This window comes from Schistocerca piceifrons, chromosome 1 (assembly GCF_021461385.2).
Source record: "Schistocerca piceifrons isolate TAMUIC-IGC-003096 chromosome 1, iqSchPice1.1, whole genome shotgun sequence".
In the NCBI taxonomy this organism is placed as follows: Eukaryota; Metazoa; Arthropoda; class Insecta; order Orthoptera; family Acrididae; genus Schistocerca; species Schistocerca piceifrons.
Window position 1 is genome coordinate 742,380,236 of NC_060138.1, and position 25,011 is coordinate 742,405,246.

Below are 25,011 nucleotides of genomic sequence, written 5' to 3' on the forward strand. Positions count from 1 at the left end.
CATGCCTTTGAAACAGCAACTGTTTAAATCTGAAGAGGTTGAAAAATCAACCAAACAGTTGCAAATAAAGGTTTATTATCCTTTGACCATGACTTCCATACTAGTAAATATATCTTCTTCAGAAGTAATGGCTTTATTACATCACATGAGGGTAAAATAGATCAGATGAAGCTCATTCTGAAGTACGATATATGTAATTTGGCGCTATCTAAAGCCATGGCTTGCAATAATTCTTGTTTTATCAATTTTGTTTATGACAAGAGCTCCTCGGGTTGATCTAGTTTACTGTGCCCTCATGTGATGTAAGATATTTTTACAAATATCGAAAGCATGGTCAAGGGCTAACAAACCTTTGTTTGCTGCAGATTGGCTGATTTTTCAACCTCTTCAATAATGATAATGGAAAGCATAAAAATAATTAGTAGGTATAGAAGGATGGATCTATTTTTATATAGCGAGTTCTGGGGAAAGAAAATTTAAGGGGACTGCACCAGGTAAGAACACTGGGAAAAGAGAAAGCACTAGCCGGGGAGAAGGATGTACAAAGATATCGACTGCCTACAGGGACAGTAGCGATCCTGCTGTAGTAGATATGTCATCAACTGTCTTCTAAAGCTGAGGATGTTATACGGTTCTCTAATATAATGCGGGAGGCTATTCCAGAGTCGGGTGTCTGCTATTGAGAAGGACTTCGAGAAAGTGGCTGAACAACGGAATGAGACGTCAAGGATATTGTTCTGATGGGAACGGGTGTTTCTGCCATGCTGTTCAAATAAGAGCGTTAAAAATAAGGAGGCCGTTGATAAGACAGGAGATAAAACAGAGAGTGTGTACGTCTCTGCGCCTGTCTGCAGGAATTCATAACCAGCTGCACGCGCCGTGAGCATTCCTGAGAAAGACATTGAAAGATAACATCTCTGCAATCAGTAACTGGAAGTGTAGACTTTGGTACAAGTTTCTTTCCAAGACAAGAGGGAATAGCTTTTTATATTTTAGTAGGTCACGGAGAGATCTTGATGCCTTCTTGCACACTGCAGTTACGTGCACATCCAGTTTACATTTTCGTCTGTTATTACTCCTAGATTCTTTGCTGAACGAGAAAAGGTAGGGGTTCCAGATATTTCGGGCTAATAAGCCTCGAATGACCAACCAGTACCACTTGGGTTTTGGATGGCTTGAGCTTTAACCCTATATCCTCTGCCCATTTTCATGGTATACTCAGGACGGTGTTGAGATTCTCGACAGCTCTCTTCTGGTTTACTGGTTTGGACTTTGATGTAACTGCAGATCAGCAGCTTACGGGTGCTACCTGCAGTAACAGAAAACTGATTACACATCATTTAAGTACAATGAAAAGAGTATGGGACCTAACATGGAACCCCGAGGGAGGCCTGATACCATTTGCCTTCATTGTGACTCTATGGTGCCGGAATGATGCATCGCTGGCGAAACTTTAGGTATGAGCTAATAAACCATTGCACTGCATCCCGCAAGAAATTCAGGCTGCTGAATTTGGCAAGTAAAACGTTGAAATCTTCGATGTCAAAGGCTGTGGTGAAGTCTAAGAAGTACGTGATAGTTACCTCTTGTACATCCATGGCAAGCTTCAGGTCATCTGTTATCTTCAATTAGCTTTTTTAGTAAAAACATAAACTCTACACTCGGACTAGGCATTAGGATTATTCGCTCTTACGATTGGCCGACTGCTGCCCACGAGGCTGTACAAGGAGCGACCTCTGACCGCAGGACAATCAGCATGTCACCAATCCCTCCGACCGTTAATGCCAGTTGATGAATGCTGATGGTGTCGCTGTTTATTCAAGCAGCTCCTCATTTGGCCCCATGGGACTGAGTGGACGTTGTTCCATAGCGCCTGCCTTAGAAAAGCATCTGCGAAGGTACGGAGGTACCGGGAACTAACGAGGATCCTTTGGCACTGAAGGAAGCGATTATAACTTGTTTTTTCTTTCTGCCTATTACTTCGTCATTTTTCTTCAACAGTTATGAGCGGATATCACATATCCCATCTACAAAACCCTCTCTCGCGTTTTTGGATTACACAGGGTGGCCTGCCCTGCTTGGAAACGTTGAGTTGCGATGCCACGACTATTTGACTACGGAGGCAGTCTCATTTTTTAAAAGTAGAAACGCTTTCCTTTTTGCGTACATATATTTACAAATTTCACAAAAAATGGCTCTGAGCACTATGGGACTTAACATGAGGTCATCAGTCCCCTAGACTTAGAACTACTTAAACCTAACTAACCTAAGGACATCACACACATCCATGCCCGAGGCAGGATTCGAACCTTAGACCCTAGCGGTCGCGCGGTTCCAGACTGAAGCGCCTAAAACCGCTCGACCACACCGGCCGGTACAAATTTCATAAAAAATTGCTCTAAGCACTGTGGGACTTAACACCTGAGGTCATCAGTCCCTACTTAAACCTAACTAACCTGAGGACATCACACACATCCGTGCTCGAGGCATGATTAGAACCTGCGAGCGTAGCAGCAGCGCGGCTCCGCTCTGAAGCGCCTAGAACCGCTCGGCCACAGCGGCTGGCACAAATTTCACAGCAAACTTTCAGAGAAAAAAGTGTCATGAAAACTCAGACCCACGAATGTGCCAAGTAATCCCAGAAATTACAAGCTACGACTAGCACAGGATAATTTCCAGTTGCCTGCGACAACGCCAGATTACTTGGATGGGCCCGCAGCCCGCCCGGTAACATTCCAGCGAGGTGAAGGCTGGCCCACGTACTGCCAACAATAAAGCCGACGCGATTCACGAACACGCTGACAGAACCGGCAAACCATGGGAAGTTGAGCTAGGGCAGACAGAAAGTGCCAGTGTTAGCAGTCGTAGTGCTTGATGGAATGCCAGCAGCTGTGCGTGCACACTTCCAATTTATACTGTGCGAATTTAACATCGAAGTTGTAAGAATTAGCTGTTGTTATACAGGATGGTTATAGTTAAACTCCAGATCCAGTGTGGGCTGTAATTATAGTATGGCATCGAAACTTGGTAGATACACTAACGCGTAAATGCGAAACCGATATATACTGGAAAACAAATTAGCTCCAATTTTGGCCACCAGGTGCAAATCTGGCACTGTAAACTTTTCATATGACGGTATGACGTCCACGCTGTCATCTGACAAGCCATGGCGTGAGTCAAGAATATGGCTGTCAAGGAGAGAGACCATGCGCTATTAGTAAACCTGTTTTATGTGAACGACAGCAATTACAGTGTTGCATTGAGAGAGTATCGCCGACTGAAACGTCTCAGGAGATGCCCGGCGTCATTAAGTGGTTTAAAGAATGATAATGAAATCGATTACACGGGTGAGCTTGGTGTGGCAGTGTGGCATCTGGAAGAATAAGGCGTCCTATTCCGGTGGAAGCCATCAACAAGGCTGCTGTTGCTATAACTGACCATGCAGCATGCAGCACGTTCTCCTGGTAGTGCTAGTGCTCGTACTGTGTTACGTAAACAGTCCATTCTGTTTTTAACAGTACGGGAAGTTTTGCGGTCTATTTTACCCTGATGCCCGTATATGGTCCAGACGGTGCAGCAATTGAAAGCTCGTGATCGGCGGCAACGTTCTCGTTGGTTTCTAGCACGGATCAAAGTTAATAACACGAGGACGGCTAGTATTCTGTGAAGTGACGAGGCACATGTTACAATGCGGGGTGCAGGGAGTACACAGAACTGCAGGAATTTGGGGTACGGTTAAACCCCTTGTCGTGCACAAAGAGCCATTGCACTCGCCGTATATGACTCTATGGTGTATATTCACAAGCACCTTTATTCTCTGTCCCTTCTTCTTTGACGAGAATACAGGGTCTGTCAATGGTAGCGTTATCGAGACTTCCCTGTACAGGATACGATTTCTGCTTTGGAGGAGCTCAGCTGTGCGGAAACCACTGTTTTCATGCAAGATCGGGCAACACGCCGTGTCGCTCGCTCAGTGAAAGACCTGCTTAATGCCGCCTTTCACTAACGTTTTGTCTTTACAGGTTCTTCAGATACATGGCCAACGGGATCATCCGATCTAAATCCATTTGACCTTCGGCTCTGGGGATATCTAAAACAACACGTTCACAAGAAATACGTTCGGTCTCCACCTGACGTGAAGGCCAGCATACAGGAACACGTTGCTCTGATAACGACGGAAATGCTGCGAGTAACAACTGATCACGCCGTTTTACAGATGCAACGTCTCAACGTCGTCTCCGGTGCTAATACTGAACAAGATGTGTCAACGGCGGTTAAAAATAACGTCAACATTACGCTTTCTCACTTGTTTGAACTCTTCTGCCTACATCTAGTTCTATACTAATTACATACGGAAATATTTATATACGTTTTTATTGCAGTCACTGCATCAGATTTGCACCAAATGGCCAAAACTGGAACTATTTTTTTTTTTTCAGAGCAAATCGGTTCCATATTAACGCATTAGCATATCTACCATGTTTTGGAGCCACACGATAATTACAGCCCACACTGGACCTCTGTGAGTAGCTGTACTTTAGTCATAAGCACTCGGTACGAATAGTTCTTAAATCAGTTGCGTCACACGTTTAATTCTCAAATATTCGGGCATGTGCTTTCAAACATTAAGTTTTTTGACTTGTTGTTTCTTGGGTCTTATGCTAAAGCAGTGTACAGTGGCTTTAATTCGTAATACACGACACGTCTTCCTTCCTCCCCCCCCCCCCCCCCCCAACCAGCCACGGAAAAATGGAAATTTTTGGTGAGTTCTATAGGACCAAACTGCTGAGGTCATCGGTCCCTAAGCTTACACACTACTTAGTACAACTTAAGCTAACTGACGCTAAGGACAACACACACACCTGCCCGAGAGAGGACTCGAACCTCCCACGGGGGGAGCCACGCGAACCGTGACAAGGCGCCCAAGACCGTGCGGCTACACCGCGCGGCAACCAGTCACGTCAGCGTTACTGTCACGCTTGTGCTTTCCTAGATGTCGCGGCCGGTGGTTTTTGTGGTGCAACTAGCGCCGTTCGGTGCTTGGATAGTTCGGTGCGAGACAGAGGAGAGTCAATCAGGTGCTCCGCTGCACAGCGTGGGCACTGGGCAGCAGTCAGTGCAAGAGCGTGACCCAGTTGGGGCGGCGGCCGAAGTTGCTAAGGGGGGCAACGCTCGCTTGGAGGCGCGGACAGCGGAGCAGGATATGTGGCGACAAGAACACACCACTCCGCCTAAAATCGTGGCACCTGCGGCTGACGCGTTGTAGTGAGATGTCGGGCCAGTACTGGGACATTGGCCTGACTTGGGTCAAGTCAGCGAAGCAGAACGAAGCTGTCGCAGTGAAGACAGTTGCAGCTACGGAACAGAGATGCAGAGGATGCTACTTTGATTGATCTTACTATTAATATCAGATGTGTCAATTTTCTACTTTCTCCAGGACAATAATTACTGGAAATACGTCCTCTTATGTTTCCTGTTGATGTTCACCTCTGGTCTGAGGTACATTATCTGAATAATAATAATATACTTTTAAACATCTCTATTTATTAAGTTTCGTCGCAAACCAAATATGTTGTTGTTGTAGTCTTCAGTCCAGAGACTGGTTTGATGCAGCTCTCCATGCTACTCTATCCTGTGCAAGCTTCTTTATCTCCCAGTACCTACTGCAACCTACATCCTTCTGAATCTGTTTAGTGTATTCATTTCTTGGTCTCCCTCTACGATTTTTCCCCTCCACGGTGCCCTCCAATACTAAATTGGTGATCCCTTGATGCCTCAGAATATGTCCTACCAACTGATCCCTTCTTCTAGTCAAGTTGTGCCACAAACTCCTCTTCTCCCCAATTCAATTCAATATCTCCTCATTAGGTATGTAATCTACCCATCTAATCTTCATCATTCTTCTGTAGCACCACAGTTCGAAAGCTTCTATTCTCTTCTTGAACAAAAAATTTACCGTCCACGTCTCACTTCCATACATAGATACACTGCATACAAATACTTTCAGAAACGATTTCTTGACAACTAATGAGAAAGCCCATCTCGAAACTTCTCGAGGCCTTTTCCGTTGTAATCGATCACTTCCTTGTGCAGTTCGTAGAAACACCACAATACTAGCATTTTTCTGCAATATTACCGCTAAAGTAAATAGAAAACATGGTCCTAAGACTATCAATTTACTTATTTTGAGACTAAAGTCTAGTTGACGTCAAATATGAAGAGCATCCCGAGAAAGGTACCTCTAGTCGTTTTTAAAAATATATTTTTTTAATTTGTCTTTATTGCTGCGAGTATAGATTGCAGTGTTTTTCTACGGTTTCCGCCGTCGTTGAAGGACATTTTTTTAACTGAAATCAGGTTTTTGTACTGCGTGATTGAGGAATGTTGCCACCATCATCGGTTACCGGTGCTTTTGATATCGTCTTCCTCCTCCAATAGCTGACCATAAAGTATCTTCTCCAAGTGAAGTGGCCGGCCGCGGTGGTGGTGCGGTTCTAGGCCCTGCAGTCGGGAACCGCGGGACTGCTACGGTCGCAGGTTCGAATCCTGCCTCGGGCATGGATGTGTGTGATGTCCTTAGGTTAGTTAGGTTTAAGTAGTTCTAAGTTCTAGGGGACTGATGACCTAAGATGTTAAGTCCCATAGCGCTCAGAGCCATTTGAACCATTTTTGAACCAAGTGAAGTAAAAGGTTACTAGTTCTTGTTGTCAAATGGCTGCTGTAGGGAGGATGAAAAAATTATTCCCACTAAAATAACTTCGCTAATCCCACTAAAATATCTTCGCTAAATGTCTTGCCTTTGTTTAGAGTTGTTATCGCGATCTCTGGATCTTCATTAGATTTTTGCACCTATTTACAATCCATTTCCCTACTTTTTGCTTTATGTATATAAATTTCACAGAATTTACCATGAGCACATATCAGCATACATGTACAGTCTGTGAACCACTGTAAACGGAACGACAGAGCATATTTCCCATTGTATCACGAGTCATTCTTTCTTCCCGTTTAAGTCACATTGGTTCGCAGAAAGAATCATTGCTTAAATGCCTCTATGCGCGCAGCAATTAATCTTCCCATATTTTCATTCTGGAAACAAACATTGGACAGGATTACTTGGACAGCGAAAACATCTGTCTGAACGTTCTTCGCCTCTGAAAGTGTTGTGGACTGGCAAGACAGCCAATCCGCAGTGACGGGTAACCGAAAGGCACGCGCTTATACTCACGCAGGCTGGCGTGAGGTCTGAAACAGGATATGTAATGAATACGATAAAGAAAAGTACGTAGCTGCTGGAATACTTAACTTTAATCCACAATTGGTGAACATTGGCCTTTTTGATACAGTATATGCGTCATTAGATACATAGCAAAGGATAAATGGCGCCTTGCTAGGTCGTAGCAATTGACTTAGCTGAAGGCTATGCTAACTATCGTCTCGGCAATTGAGAGCGTAATTCTCAGTGAACCTTTCCTAGCAAAGTCGGCTGTATAACTGGGGCGAGTGCTAGTAAGTCTCTCTAGACCTGTCGTGTGGCGGCGCTCGGTCTGCAATTACTGACAGTGGCGACACGCGGGTCCGTCGTATACTAATGGACCGCGGCCGATTTAAAAGGCTACCACCTAGCAAGTGTGGTGTCTGGCGGTGACACCACAGAAAGAGCACGGCAGTTTCGTGACATGTTGCATTAACAACCAGACACTTGATACTGGATGAAATAACCCAGTGACAACTGAAAAAGTCATGATCACAGTCTAAAGTAGCTCTCTCTTTCCCATCAATAATTTTTTAAAGCTGCAGGCGACGGTTGTGTAGCGATACTTGTAAATATATTCTTCTGGATTTGTTTAAGATCTGTAGGACTCCGTGATCTTTGACTACCACTTCAGTTTCATCTAGTACGATCGTGTACAGTACATCGATTTTCATTCGAGATTAACAGTAAGAGCTACGCCACCGCCACGTGCAGCCGGAAGCTGAGTGTGGGCGGCCACCGGGGTCACCTGTGTAAGCCGCGCTGCTTACAATGCACCGGGCCGCTCTGGCCGACACCTGTTCGCCCGCCACTGTTTTCCTTCCATTCCCGCCGACACGACATCCTGTTTACGTCCGCGTCACGGGCCTCTTGCCGAGCCTCCCCTGGGCGAAACCACACCGTCCCGGCGGGGCCGCAGCTGTGGCGGTCTCATCCACCACCTCTTCTGGCACACTAGAAGCTCAACATGAGATGTAGCTGAGTAGCGTCTTGATACGGTTGTCTGAAAAGCACCCTACATATCATCCAGTCTCTGTTCGTCAGTGCTGCCAACTTAGCTTCTATTGCAACATTGGTGCTTCTCAAATGTATTCGCTTGCATTCAGATCAGACGTATTTTTTGCACATGCTGCTGCTGAGTGAGATGAAAGTGAGTCAACCAGTCACTAATTCTCTCCCTATAGGATTGCAGCCGCGGTGTCACTAATGTTTCCCTTACGTGCTCAAGGTTCCATGGTGGAGCACTCAGAAAGTTAATTCAACAATCGAGATGGCCAATGGATATCTCAAGGGCTTAAGAAGAGGTCTGAACTTTTGATCGTATTCTTCCATCACTTGCTGACACTTCACTACTGTGTGCCCAACCGAGGTGGTGCAGTGCTTAAAACACTGGACTCATTTTCAGAAGGACAGGGGTTCAAATTCACACCTATCCATCCAGATTTAGGCTTCCCGCATTTTCTCTAAATCACTCTAAACAAATGCCGTAATGGTCCTTCCAAAAGTACGCGACATATTTTTTTTCCTCCTGTCCTCCATGTTTAATGAACTCGTCGCCGACAGGTCGTTAAACTATAATTTTACTTTCTTCTTACAACCTTGTTGCAAGGTGCCTTATCTGGCTGAGACCTATCATCCATTCTAAGGAAGAGGGAATGTCCAGATTTCATATCTCGTCGACCACATGATTGTTACAGGATGGTCATCTTTCCACTTGAAGACACTGTATACTTACGAACCTCCTTCTTGAAGATAAGTTCTTAATGAAATCTGTTTATAACGTGTATTAATGACTATAGAGAATGCCAGGGAGCCCAGGTGATAAACATTTGCTCACCATCTTGTTCTTGCAGTAGTGGTTGCAGAGGGGTTCGTCTCCAATGTTTCTCGCTCGACGCACCGATATTATCCGTCCAATGAAGCACAAAATGTGGCACTGGAGACTTATATTTGTAGCCAATCTTAAACAATACGGATTGTGTATGGTGGAGCCAATTCAACTATTTTTTTGTTAATGCACTATTGTTTCCATTGGTCAAGATAGGATCCTTCATCTTCAGTGCACCATGAGCGTCACAGTTCACTGTGCTGTCGTTGACATGAGTCTGTTTTATATTATTTGGTCCCTAAGCTGTACATTTTCTCCATGTAAATTGGTACCTGCTCAGTGGTACATTCTGAATTCACCTCGGGCACCAATGACAGAGCCAGAGAATAAGACTCGAGAATACAAAAGAACCCTAATCCAAGCTACGTATATCGCTATACTGATCAGTTGCCATAGTCATTCTCTCTTTTTTTATTCAGAAATAGATTTTAGGAACATTTCATGGATGATGATGGCCCCAATTATGTGTATTTTATGTATAACTAAAATGTAAACCTGTATGTAGTGATAACTGTAAGCTGACGTTATGTTTTTTTAATAGTATCTTTTTAAGTGCTTTCCACTGATTAGCTGCTGGTATCGACTCCCTTGATTTTCAAATGTTTGGCAAGGAAAAGAGTTGAATCATTATTTTTTGTAAATTCTGGACAGTTCGAAATTAGTTTCTCATCGCGAATTTAAAATCTAAGAATGAAGCTCAAAAACAAAGCCATGTCATGTAGACAGACAAGAAACCATCTGCAAAATCATATTTAAACTGCAACTGCAACTGCAACGAGAGTTCCAGGATTAATAAATATATGGTGTAGTTGTTAGACTGTGCTATCCTTGTGAAAAGCTAACACGTATCAAGATATCTGAACGAAGCATGTCACGATCTTGTCTTACTTCCTAGTAGCATATGTTTCCGGGTGGGACAAATTCTGTCACCACATATGCTTTACAGGCAGCCTCTACTACAGCCTGTTTTACAGCTTCCAGCTAAAATCAGCAACAAAAATTTTCTGATAAGGGCAATTACATTATGACATACTAGTGCTTTTTGCATTACGCCGTATCTATATTTTCATATTCCACATCTGTAATTCAGACTATCAAAAACCAGCTTCATGGAAGAAAGCTTTCCATGTACCTCCTTTTGATACAACCTTCGCTTTGTTCATTTTCAGCAATCAAACTTCTTAGGCAATGCAATTCTTCCACTAAGTCTATATCACATTTAAGTTAGCTTGAGCAATTCTTGTCCGCTTTCTTCTTCTTCTTCAGTTTCTTCTTTATTGTCTGTAGCCAGTGTTGAACAATTGTTTTGTGAGAATATAATTTGTTCATTGTATCAGCAATATAGTCTTTGTAAAACTAATCAAATTTGACACTGATAATGCTGCAAATTATGTAGCAATCTACTTTCAGGTCTCATGGGAATATATTTACATAATTTAGACTGATGCATTATAACATTTCGAATGTTATTACTTAGCACTCATATACAACCGCTCGCTCACCGATAGATCTGTACCTACAGACTGGAAAATTGCGCAGGTCGCACCAGTGTTTAAGAAGGGTAGTAGTAGTAATCCATCTAACTACAGACCTATATCATTGTAAATGGTTGCGAAAACACACTTGACCTCTTAGCTACAAACAATCCAGAGCTGATAGCATCATGACTGATACAGGGATTAGTGATCACAAGGTCGTTATAGCTAGGCTCAATACCGTTTCTTCCAAATACACCAGAAACAAACGCAAAATAATTTTATTTAAAAAAAGCGGATAAAGTGTCACTAGAAGCCTTCCTAAGAGACAATCTCCATTCCTTCCGAACTGACTACGCAAATGTAGACGAGATGTGGCTCAAATTCAAAGATATAGTAGAACAGCAATTAAGAGATTCATACCTCATAAACTGGTAAGAGATGGAACTGATCCCCCTTGGTACACAAAACAGGTCCGAACTCTGTTGCAGAGGCAACGGAAAAAGCATGCGAAGTTCAGAAGAACACGAAATCCCGAAGATTGGCTAAAATTTACAGACGCGCGAAATTTGGCACGGACTTCAATGCGAGATGCCTTTAATAGGCTCCACAACGAAACATTGTCTCGAAATTTGGTAGAAAATCCGAAGAAATTCTGGTCGTATGTAAAGTACACAAGCGGCAAGACGCAGTCAATACCTTCGCTGCGCAGTGCCGATGGTATTGTTACCGACGACTGTGCCACTAAAGCGGAGTTATTGAACGCAGTTTTCCGAAATTCCTTCACCAGGGAAGATGAATGGAATATTACAGAATTTGAAACACGAACAGCTGCTAGCATGAGTTTCTTAGAAGCAGATACTTTAGGGGTTGCGAAGCAACTCAAATCGCTTGATACGGGCAAGCCTTCAGGTCCAGATTGTATACCGATTAGGTTCCTTTCAGATTACGCTGATATAATAGCTCCCTACTTAGCACTCATATACAACCGCTCGCTCACCGATAGATCTGTACCTACAGATTGGAAAATTGCGCAGGTCGCACCAGTGTTTAAGAAGGGTAGTAGGAGTAATCCATCTAACTACAGGCCTATATCATTGACGTCGGTTTGCAGTAGGGTTTTGGAGCATATACTGTATTCAAACATTATGAATCACCTCGAAGGGAACGATCTATTGATACGTAATCAGCATGGTTTCAGAAAACATCGTTCTTGTGCAACGCAGCTAGCTCTTTATTAGCACGAAGTAATGGCCGCTATCGACAGGTGATCTCAAGTTGATTCCGTATTTCTAGATTTCCGGAAAGCTTTTGACACCGTTCCTCACAAGCGACTTCTAATCAAGCTGCGGGCCTATGGGGTATCGTCTCAGTTGTGAGACTGGATTCGTGATTTCCTGTCAGGAAGGTCGCAGTTCGTAGTAATAGATGGCAAATCATCGAGTAAAACTGAAGTGATATCAGGTGTTCCCCAGGGAAGCGTCCTGGGACCTCTGCTGTTCCTGATCTATATAAATGATCTGGGTGACAATCTGAGCAGTTCTCTTAGGTTGTTCGCAGATGATGCTGTAATTTACCGTCTAGTAAGGTCATCCGAAGACCAGCATCAGTTGCAAAGCGATTTAGAAAAGATTGCTGTATGGTGTGGCAGGTGGCAGTTGACGCTAAATAACGAAAAGTGTAAGGTGATCCACATGAGTTCCAAAAGAAATCCGTTGGAATTCGATTACTCGATAAATAGTACAATTCTCAAGGCTGTCAATTCAACTAAGAACTTGGGTGTTAAAATTACGAACAACTTCAGTTGGAAAGACCACATAGATAATATTGTGGGGAAGGCGAGCCAAAGGTTGCGTTTCATTGGCAGGACACTTAGAAGATGCAACAAGTCCATTAAAGAGACAGCTTACACTACACTCGTTCGTCCTCTGTTAGAATATTGCTGCGCGGTGTGGGATCCTTACCAGGTGAGATTGACGGAGGACATCGAAAGGGTGCAAAAAAGGGCCACTCGTTTTGTATTATCACGTAGTAGGGGAGAGAGTGTGGCAGATACGATACGCGAATTGGGATGGAAGTCATTACAGCAAAGACGTTTTTCGTCGCAGCGAGATCTATTTACGAAATTTCAGTCACCAACTTTTTCTTCCGAATGCGAAAATATTTTGTTGAGCCCAACCTACATGGGTAGGAATGACCATCAAAATAAAATAAGAGAAATCAGAGCTCGAACAGAAAGGTTTAGGTGTTCGTTTTTCCCGCGCGCTGTTCGGGAGTGGAATGGTAGAGAGATAGTATGATTGTGGTTCGACGAACCCTCTGCCAAGCACTTAAATGTGAATTGCAGAGTAGTCATATAGATGTAGATGCTCTTTTATTCTATCCATCCCTCAAAGTAGTACAGTTATAGAATTTAAGACTTTCACCAGTCATCAATTAATTTTTGTTTCTTTTATGTTTAGTGGAGAGTTTAGTATTTCTTTCGCATTCAAACGCTTTTTCCAAAATAGCTTTATAAAATCAGGTTTGACTTTATCTTCTTTGTTTATCAAAGTCTTTTCTTACAGTAAATTTAATTTATTGTATTTTCTTAAATTCTTAATCATTTAAATATTTATTGATGTTGTAACTGTAAAAAAAAATGTTTTACACATAACTGGCATCGTATTTCAGTTTCAGATGTCTTTATTTACACTTAGTGCTGATTTGTCAATTCTGTGCATATATATATAAAACACCATCGTTTCTGAATATTAAAATCTTATTATTAGTTAATAATGCTTGTAATGTTAAGTTTCTATAAACTTTAATGCTACGCTTAGAGAGCCTGATCCAAATAAATATTTAATAACAATAATATACCAGTTCCTGATTGATTTCTGAAGCTCTTTTATATATAATTTTAATTTGGACACTTTAATACCATTTTTCCTGCTGCTTTGATTACTTATTAGAATATTGAAGATTACTTTACATTATTAACAGTATAGAATGTATGAAATGGAATGTTTAATGCATATTTGCATATAATAACTGTCTAAGTAGAAATATAGCATCTGAAGATCATTGTTTCATACCCCAGCTTTGCAGTTTGTTCCTAAGATTACTTCAAACTATTATTTTGTAATACTTTCTTTCAAAAATGTTTTTGTATAGAAACTGTAGCAGTGAAATGTGCGACTCTTCCACCGAGAAACAAAATTAAATGTAACAAATTAGGTTGATGTTGTTGTGGTCTTCAGTCCAGAGACTGGTTTGATGCAGCTCTCCATGCTGCTCTATCCTGTGCAAGCTTCTTCATCTCCAAGTACTTACTGCAACCGACGTCCTTCTGAATCTGCTCAGTTTATTCATCTCTTGGTCTCCCTCTAGAATTTTTACCCTCCACACTGCCCTCCAATACTAAATTGGTAACCCCTTGATGCTTCGGAACAAGTCCTACCAACCAATCCCTTCTCCTCGTCAAGTTGTCCCGTAAATTCCTCTTCTCTCCAGTACTATTCAGTGCCTCCTCATTAGTTATATGATCTACCGATCTAATCTTCAGGATTCTTATGTAGGACCACATTTCGAAAGCTTCTATTCTCTTCTTATCTAAACTATTTATCGTCCATGTTTCACTTCCATACATGGCAACACTCCTTACAAATACTTTTAGAAGAGACTTCCTGACACTTGAATCTATACTCGGTGTTAACAAACTTCTCTTCTTCAGAAACGCTTTCCTTGCCATTGCCAGTCTACTTTTTATATATTCTCTACTTCGAACATCATCAGTTATTTCACTCTCCAAGAAGCAAAACTTATTTACTACTTTAAGTGTCACATTTCCTAATCTAATTCCCTCAGTATCACTGATTTAATTCTAGTAGTTCAGTAGTTCTAGTAGTTCTAATGGAATGTTGTCTACTCCCGGGGTCTTGTTTCGGCTGAGGTCTTTCAGTGCTCTGCCAAACTCTTCACACAGTATCATTTCTCCCATTTCATCTTCATCTACATCCTCTTCTATCTCCACACTATTGCCCTCAAGTACATTGCCCTTGTATAGACTCTGTATATACTCGTTCCTCCTTTCTGCTCCGGCCATCCTGATTTAGGTTTTCCGTGATTTCCCTAAATCGCTTCAGGCAAATGCCGAGATGGTTCCTTTGAAAGGGCACGGCCGATTTCCTTCCCCATCCTTCCCTCACCAGAGCTTGCGCTCCGTCTCTAATGACCTCGTTGTCGACGGGACGTTAAACACTAATCTCCTCCTCCTCCTCCTCCTCCTTTCTGCTTTCCCTTCTTTGCTTAGTATTGGTTTTCCATCTGAGCTCTTGATATTCAAACAAGAGGTCTCTTTTCTCCAAAGATGTCTTTAATTTTCCTATAGGCCATATCTATCCTGCCACAAGTGATATATGCCTCTTCATCCTTACATTTAGCCTCTAGCCATCTCTGCTTAACAATTTTGCACTCCCTGTCGATCTTTTAATCTACAGTTCATAACGAATAAATTGTGGCCAGAGTCCACATTTGCTCTTGGAAATGTCTTACAATTTAAAACCTGGTTCCTAAATCTCGGTCTTATCATTATATAATCTATCTCCAGGCCTCTTCCATATATACAACCTTCTTTCATGATTCTTAAGCCAAGTGTTAGCTTTGATTAATTTATGCTCTGTGCAAAATTCTACCAGGTGGCTTCCTCTTTCGTTCCCTAGCCCCATTCCATATTCACCTACTACTTTTCCTTCTCTTTCTTTTCCGTCTATCGAATTCCAGACCCCCATGACTATTAAATTTTCATCTCCCTTCACTATCTGAATAATTTATTTTATCTCATCGTACATTTCTTCAATCTCTTCGTCATCCGCGGAGCTAGTTGGCATATTACTTGCACTATTGTGGTAGGCGTGGGACTCGTGTCGATCTTGATTACAATGATGCTTTCATTATACTGTTCGTAGTAGCTTACCCGCGCTCCTATTGTATTACTCATATTAAAACCTACTCCTGCATTACCCATATTTGATTTTGTATTTGTATCCCTGTATTCACCTGACCAGAACTCTTGTTCCTCCTGCCACCGAACTTCACTAATTCCCACTGTATTTCCCACTGTATCTAACATCTATCTATCTATTTCCCTTTTTAAATTTTCTAACCTTCCTGCCCGATTAAGGGATCTGTCATCCCACGCTCTGATCCGCAGAACGCCAGTTTTGTTTTTCCCGATAACAACATCCTCCTGAGTAATCCCCGACTGGAAATCCGAATGGGGGACTATTTTACCTCCAGAATATTTTACCCAAGAGGATGCCATCATCATTTATCCACACAGTAAAGCTGCATGTCCTTGGGAAAAATTACGCTTGTAGTTTCCCCTTGCTTTCAGCCGTTTGAAGTGCCAGCACAGGAAGGAAGTTTTGCTTAATGTTACAAGGTCTGATCAGTCAATCATCCAAACTGTTTGTTGCCCCTGAAACTGCTGAAAAGGCTGCCATTCCTCTTCAGGAACGACACGTTTGTCTGGCCTCTCAAGAGATAGCCCCTGTTGTGGTTGGACATACGAACCTCCCCCACGAACGGCAATGTCCATGGTTCATAGGGGGAGCTATATAATGAGAAACGTGGTAATGGAAATTTATTTAAGGATTGGGCTACATACCAGGTTCAATTGGACAATAACTTCAACATCTGGGAAATGAAGATTACATGAATCTACAAAAGTTCTTAGATAAATATTGAATGCCGTTATGCAAATGAGGAAGACAAATAATAACAAATCTCTAATGAGATAAAGCAATGTTTAAAGAGAAGATACTATTGCAACCAAGAACTATAAGAAAGTCGTGTAATTTAGTGAATTAAGCAGCTACTTATAAATTCCTTCCTGATGATGTGAAAGGGTACAATTTGAAGGTGATAAGGGGAACAACTAAAAACACAACTGTATCAGAGAATCGTGAACCTTAAACTGGACAAACAAGACATCTTACAGTCGGATTGCATAGATACTAACAGGAAAGGTGAACTATAGATGCTTTTGAAGTAGTCGTAAAAATTCTATGTATTTCAAGAGATAGCTGGATCGTAGATACCCAATAAACAAAGTAATCTTACTTTACAAGAAACAAAATTTGAGATGTATGACGACATTTGACATCTGAAGAAAGGAATTGCATCTGGAGGTAATGAAATCTGGGTGAAACGCCGTACAACAGAAATCTGTGAAATTGTTTCTAGTATGTCTGCGGAGGAAAACATTACTCCTAAATTTGGACAACGTGGAGTTTCTCACTTTCACAAGAAATGTGGCAGGCACAATGCAAAACTGTATAGTTCTATCGGCCTCATCTCTTAACTGTGCGAGTCATTCACTAAAGTGCTCACAGATGACGTTAGAAAACAGTGGGTTCTAATAATAAGAAGGAACTTGCAGGATTTATAAGTGAACATAGCTGAATTTGGGAGCCATGACCAGCTTTGTTAGAGTTTTGTAGATGTTGAAAAAGAGCTTGACTCAATTTCAATGAAATCTGCGCTAATAGCGCCAGGGATGCACTCGCATTGATTCGATCTAGGCGGCAGAAATATACGTAAAATCAGTGCTACAGCTTGCATTTAACTACATCAGAATAGTGAGAATTTCAGAACTGAACGAGGATTCAGGGAAAAGGTTTCTAACTCAAGGTAACTATTCTCCGTGGCTTTGGGATATGTTTTCAGAATTTTAACCTTAGTAAAGAAAAATCTCTAGCGTCCAGCACAAACAGCGTCTCAGAAGCGGTTGAGAAGTCTGGCGGAGACGCCTCGGCGGAGGCGTCCCATCGCAGGGCCCCCGCCCCCGCGCCACGTTATACGGTGGAAGCGTCGCGGCGCTAATTTCCCACGAGGCGGGCAAACAGCAGGCAGCGCCTCTGTGATTATCAGCGGCTGCTGCGACTTCTGTCCTACATCCAGCTTCTTTTTGTGGCAGCGGCAAGCGGTATTAACTGCAGCAACGCCGACATTCTTCTGCACATTGCAATGGATGTAGCGTCGGAATTGTTTCTTATCCAACTTGCTTCTAAATACGAGGGAAGCAGAAAATTTCTTGGCTTCAGAGTGAATGTATGAATTTATCTATTTTTATGATTACGTATTTGCACATCAAGTCACTACGTTTTGTCTAGTGAGTAGGTCCCATCCCAGAAGTGCCATTCAGGTAGGTACGAAAATTCAATGTGGCTAAAACTTCTTCATTTGACTCAATATTTCCGTTCATGTGGGAAGCGGTAAAAGTCAGAGAGTGTGAAATTTGGGGAAAAGAGTGGATGCTTCAATAACTCGTACTTCAAATCCTCAAAAAAATGGTTCAAATGGCTCTGAGCACTATGGGACTCAACTGTTGTGGTCATCAGTCCCCTAGAACTTAGAACTACTTAAACCTAACTAACCTAAGGACATCACACACGTTCATGCCCGAGGCAGCATTCGAACCTGCGACCGTAAAAGTCACGCGGTTCCAAACTGAAGCGCCTAGAACCGCACGGCCACACCGTTCAAGTCCTCTGTGCTCGCATAACGTGAGCATTTTTGTGAGCAGGTGCATTGTCCCGATGAAACATGAAGTTGCCTTTCATTTGAAGTGACGTACGTCCCACAGTTTGATAGAAATGCTCCTGGCGTTTCATTGCTTCAATGATCTCTTTTCAGAAAGTAATGAACGCCTGAGACGTCGAATCCAGGGCTCAGTAGTTACAAGCAACTGAGAGAGCGAACTGCGATTAAGTGTCGCTGCCGTGAACATTCAGAACGGACACAATTTCCAGGCATTATGAAACGACAGCTCCAAAAGTACCTGTCCCTTGTGCAGAAAAGATATGGCGATACAAGTTGTAGGTTTCTCGAGAAAGACCTCGAGAAACAGCTTCTGGTAAATAATTGTGGTAAACAAGAAGCACGCCATTGTGGCAACAGTACATTATATTTGTTTTACAGAGTATTTTGCAGACGTTTACCGCAAAAGTTGAACAGTTTCCATTTGAACCCAGATAATCATCGTAAGGGTACGACTTCAATTCTGTCGGCTTGTTGGACATTCCATTAATAGTGTCTTTTGTTACATGTTAACGCAACTACAGCACGGTCAGCAGTTGTAAAGAGGTATACATTACATCACGTACTCACTAAATGTCAACACGAGAGAAATCTAACGTTTAGAAGATACAAATAATGAAGTGGAGTCTCATCCAAAATAACTTTATTCTATCGTAATTAACTGTGACGTTGAGCTAGGAAAAACGAATGACATTTTACTCAGCAGCGATTTTCACGACAAAATTGTACATAAATGTGGAATATTGTAATACTAATGTCCGGAGACTCTTAGAGCAGAAATAGTACTGTAACAGGAAATAAATGTGAAGAAAATTCTTTGTTTTTATTTTGCGTATTCAGTAACAGCGAGGAACCATCGAAGCGCATTAACTGTAACATTGTTTCCAGAAACATTTGTATACATTTAAAGGAGTTACATGTAAACAACCCAAGAATCTCAACATAAATAAAATCTCCAGTTTCTTTTTCGATGGCATTTCAGCTCTTAAAGATATGATTACACAATTTCCACGTATAGTAACGTTTACTATAACGACAATTTAACATGCAAACGGTTAATTGTATTACACATCATCCAGTATTATATTAATTAAGGGTTCGTTTATTATTATTGTTGGTCTGTGGAATGGGCCACTTAAGTTATTAAAACTGTCATAGATGAAACGGTACTAGCTGTAATTTTTGAAACATTATATATCTTGAAACAAATGATGCAGTAGAGATTGCTTAACATTTCTTACAGTAACTGGATGAGTACAAATTATTGGCACCATAAATATGTTTGCAGAGGTAAGTAATAGATAGATGCTTACTAGCAAAAGACGACAGTCAAGCAGCATGCTCCAGCTCGGCTGCCGTCATTCATATCACTTCTCCTTCTCATATTTGATGACACTGAGTCTAAGCTAATGATGAAATAAGGATAACGCAAGTTGTTCGATAGCCACGGAAGGTAATCCTTTCTGCTCCTATCATTATAAATAAGGAGGTGTAAATCACTTCCTCGTGTCTTTGATACACAGCATAAATGCCTACTGCAAAAACTTTTGAAAATGAAGGTCTCCCTTCTAACAAGTGATTCGGTTTTATTGTTCAGAAGATACTAAAACACATTTATTACAAACAGAAACGTGTTTTTATTTGTGTACTATCAGTGGTCAAATCAACATTTCAATTTTCAGAGGTACGTTTCCCAGTCTGCAGAGCTCTCTTTAATATCCTATTTTATTCACAATTTCTGTTAGGTCTGTTTAGTTATATGGAAATCGTAAAGCAAAATTAAATCATTGATCAACTCTTTACGTTGTGGTTTTTCTGTCTAGATGTTTTCTTATCAACAGCGGCACATTTCATCCTGTTGTTCTGTACCAAACAAACGTCGATGATAAAAATTCAGTCCACTAGCGACATTCAAATGCTACAGTCAGACTGAGTGTCAGTCACTCACCACAATGCACAATCTTTGATTTGTGGGCCTGTCCACGCGATGTGACTGATTATCTCTCTAAGTGGCATTCAGGCTTGCGAATGTCTGCTCGTAGTTATCGAAATTTAGGAACCAAAATCAAATATATTGCATGCTCAAAGATAATTTCTGTTTAAAACAGCGTATGACTAAAAATATTTCAGTGTTGCTGAAGCCATGTATGCGAGAATTTTTCTACCGTATGTTTTAGCACTAAAGACAATCTGATATTTAATGGTGAAAATGTTGAGGAAATGAAAAGGAATCTTATATTCGAAGGAAAATAATCATTTGGCCTTATATTCCTCGGACATATCAAAATTATACGTCAAATTTAAATTTATTTGACGGATAAAACATATAATACCTACGGAAGTTTGAATCTTGCTAATGAACAAAAAATGAGAAAGGCTAAATGTGTAAATATAGGACTGAATGCAAAATGGCCAAAACTAGAAGTGACGTACTGAAATGGATTCAAGGACAACCTCAAAATGACATTGCAATTAATACAAAAATGAATGAAATAGACGTTCTTAAGCTAGGGCCACAGTGGAACTTGACAGACTTTAAGAGTATAGCTGGTTGGTGGTGCATCTTTATGAAGCGTGATGGACTTAGCATGCGACCCAAACTAAAATGTCTCAGAAAATGCCGCAAGAGTATGAAGAGAAAATATTATCTCACAACTGCTTTATTATTCAGCATTGACTGACAACCATTGCGGAACTAAACCAAATAGTGCATATAGACGAATCTCCTCCGACATTCGATGTGCCGATTTGTTGCCATAAAAGGTGCTAAAAGTGTAACTATAAAAACAGGTGGATATGAAAAAATGCACTTCACTGTTTTCCTTTCATGTTGTGCTGCCCGTACTAAAAGTAATCCAATAATCATTTTCAAGCGCAAAACATTGCCAAAACCTTCACGTACACGTTGTTGTTCACGTACACGACAGCTGTTGGATGGACGCGGTTGGTATGGACTTATGGGTTAACAGGATGTGAGAGAGAATGCAAGGTGCTTTAATGAAGAAGAGTTCTGTCCTTGTGCTAGATCAGTTTAGCAGCCATTTGAAAAACTCTGTGAAACAGTAATTGAGATAGGGAATATATAATGCTGTTATTCCGGGAGGACTTACTTTACAATTACAACCTCTTGATTTCTCGATAAATAAACCAGTTAAATTGTGTACGAGATGGTAATGGAACAAATGGATGGTGGATGAAGCCCAGAATGAATTCACGCCGAAGGGAGCTTTAAAACGCCCCACAATAAAAGAAATGTGTCAGTGGATAAAATAGCAGTGGCAGAAGACATTCTTGTTAAATCTTTCAGGAAGTGCGGTGTAAGTAACGCTCTCGATGCAGTGAAGACCATCTTATACATGAAGAGGACAAAGATGATGACGAAGAGGAAGAAGAAGAAGAAGGTTCAGATGACGATTTTCTTTGGTTTTAAAGTACAGTTCGGTTTTATAAATTAAGAATTTTGTTTAGTTTGGCTTTGTAATCTAATAGCATAAATGGTAAAAATGTAATTATTTTAAAAATTGCATAAAAATTAAGGTGCGTCTTATAGTCCATAATGTCTTACGCTCTGTAAAATACGGTTGGAGTTTGTGCTCTGTCAAATTCGCTGTATCGGCTGCGTAAGATGCAAGCTAAACAAGGTCTGCCGATGTTACGTCGGTGGCGAACAGAGGGTAAAAAATCAGTCCTAGTATGAACCCTTTCAGCACTGCAGCGTTGATATGGCACCAGTTGGGATAAATACTTGTGATATTGATTTGCAAGCGTGGTTATTCCATCCTTTCTGGGGAGACAAGCTCAAACATGTCGTCGGCGTCGTATACTGCCAGAAAGCTCAGCGACACCTCTTCACTGAGAGAAGCGTATATATCACTTGGATCTACTTGCCGACAGACTGAAGCTCGGTGCGAACACGTGTACTAGAGCACTGACCTTAACACGACGTTGAAATACGTAGTCTTGTCCGACCACACTACAATGAACCGTAAAAACTGACTGGTTACATGGACCACCTGGAAATGTGTAAGCCACAGTTTATCACGATCGTAGATTCCGCTGAATCGGCCGATGATGATAAATGAAAATTAACAATAAAATTTTTTATCAGTAAATACTTGACCCTATCATACAGTGAAAACATGCGATGCCAAGATGACACACGTATTTGAAAACTGTAGGGATATGGATTTAGAAGAATATATCCAGTTGCAACGACACGTTACAAGTAGTCATCCAGATGAAAGCCTGCAGCCGAAACATTTTTACTTTTACATTTTATAAATAATGGTCCATCGATTGTCTCACAATATGGTGCTACTATCTTAGGACAATATTGTATATTTTGTTTTCCTTTATTATTATTTTTTCTAGCATTCAGAGATTTTTCCCTTTTATACGTCAAAATAACCTCCATCAGATGCGACTACTTCACCAGTCCATGACGCTACACCTTAAATGAAACATGGAAACTCTGGTGATGGAATTTTCATTACAAAAAAAGAATAAGGAATAAAAATCAAAATTCAGACTCGACGGAACTTTACTCATATAAAGCAGGTATTTCACTGTCTGTTGGTGCTACGTGAACTCATTATTGATTCATTAAAAAAATGTGGTTGTGCTCCCAGAAGAATTTTTTCGTAATATGATGGAACTTTTTCGCAGGCTGGAGTCGTATTTGGGAGGAACGAGGCCGAAATTCTCATTCAGCTATCAAGGTTAAGGTTTTCGTACTTTTCTTAAATCGCTCAAGGAAAATGGTGGTTTATTTTTTTGAAGAGACTACGGTCTGTTCCCTACCTCATCTTTTCCTAATCCGAACAGGTGGTTCATCTCTGATAACCTCGTAGTCGACGAGAAACTTCCCCATTCTTCCAGTCTTTAAAACTGTCTATACTTATTATTTTAAATACCTATTCCACTCAGTTGTCGTCTCGATGGAAGATACGCTACTTATTAGACGTTACCAATAATAATAATAATAATAATCTTATGCAGTTCTGGGCCTTAGGCAGTATGCCTTATCTGACTTCAAGTAATGAACTCCATCTGTTTCTCGGTCACCAAACATGTCTTCTTCCTGAGGTCTTGTACTTATTTACAACCACTGAAATTCGTCTTCATTCATCCGCATGACGTGGTGCCTACATTCTTCCATGTATTCTTCAGTCTTCTCATTTAAATTGTAAACTCCCATTTCTGCCCAGATGACTTAATAATGGGCTCGACCAAACAAGGTTATGTGTACAAAATCAGACGTAACAGGGAACTGCACTAACGTTTAGAACACTTTAGAACAGTCATTCCGAAAGACGGACATCTGAAAACTCATGTCAAGGATCTTCAGCACTGTGTCTCCACGGAAACCGACTTGCGCCAAGTGGAGCACAGCTTCATTCACGACAGAGATCAGTACAGAGTGCTTGTCAGAACATCACATTCTCTCCAATCACTAAACACAAGATTCTCATCTCCATAGCCGAAGGTGCATTCTTTTATTTGTTTTCGGATGTTCTGAGTTCACCTGTCTGTTTAGGAGTAGACGCACAAAACATGGGTCCTTGAAATCAGGGAGGTTTGAGTGGGACACACTGTATATATGCACTATTGCATGCATGTCCTGTGGCGTTCGACTTGGAGGTAGTGTGGTTCGTATCCTGTTAATGGACGAAAGTTTCAATGTCATTATTTGGCTGGCAGGTGGAGGAAAGTTGGTAGCAAGGTTTCTGATCACATATCATTATGTCAGTGACGTAAATTAAATTTCAAACCTCTCGGCCGTGTCTCAAAAAATGAGGGAGTGTCACACTGTTGATGATGATACGTCCGTTGGTAGGGAATACTAGGTTCGGTGGCCCCTTTGGTGGTGTTTGAGAGGAGCGGGCTATGTGCCGGCATAGGGTTTCATACTTATCGTCACCATTCAACATGAATTTTTACACTACGCACATAACCATTACACTGACGTTATCTCTAGAAATAAACATACACAGATATCCCCCTCTGGCCGGAGGTTGGAGTCCTCCCTCGGGCATGGGTGTATGTGTTGCTCTTAGCATAAGTTGGTTTACATTAGTTTAAGTAGTGTGTAAGACTAGGGAACGATGACCTCAGCACTTCGGTCCCTTAGGAATTCAGAGACATTTGAACATTTTTGACAGATATCCGCAAGGAAACGGGCGAGTGTTCTAGGAGGAAGAACTCCATTTCCGACAGGTGGGTGAAACCACCCCATGGGATATCCCTGCCAACAAAACCTTGCGACATTTATGTCTACAGGAGCGTAAAAATATGCATAGAGACAGAATGAGAGAGTACAGCGCTAAGAGCAAAGCTCGACAGAATTACGAAATACGGAGCCCAGTGTAGGCATAAACGGAATATAATAATAACAAAAAAACGGGAAATATTCCACGAACACGTAAAACGTGCATACTGGGGAAGCTACTGCCACACGACTGAGGGTGCCTGTTAGGCAGGCGGTCCAGTAGTCGAGTACGTCCAGCTAGGAAGGGTCACTCGTCAGGGAGTCGCTGGAGTCGCGGCGAACGCTGATTTGTGGACGCTGCGCAACAAAACCGGGAGCCCTGGGGCCACGGCGGCGCCGTGTTCCCCGTTTTTGTGTCACCGGTCCGCACCTTTCAGAGCCGCTGTCCCACCCCCAATTAATGACGGCGGGCGCGTTTTTGTCGGCGGCGCCTCGTCTGTATATCGCGAGCATCCGCCCACAATTAAGGGCGGCATTCTTACAAGGGGGACTAGGCAAAGGCGGTGCCGCGGGCCGACGGCCTGCGGGCCGGCACATCCAT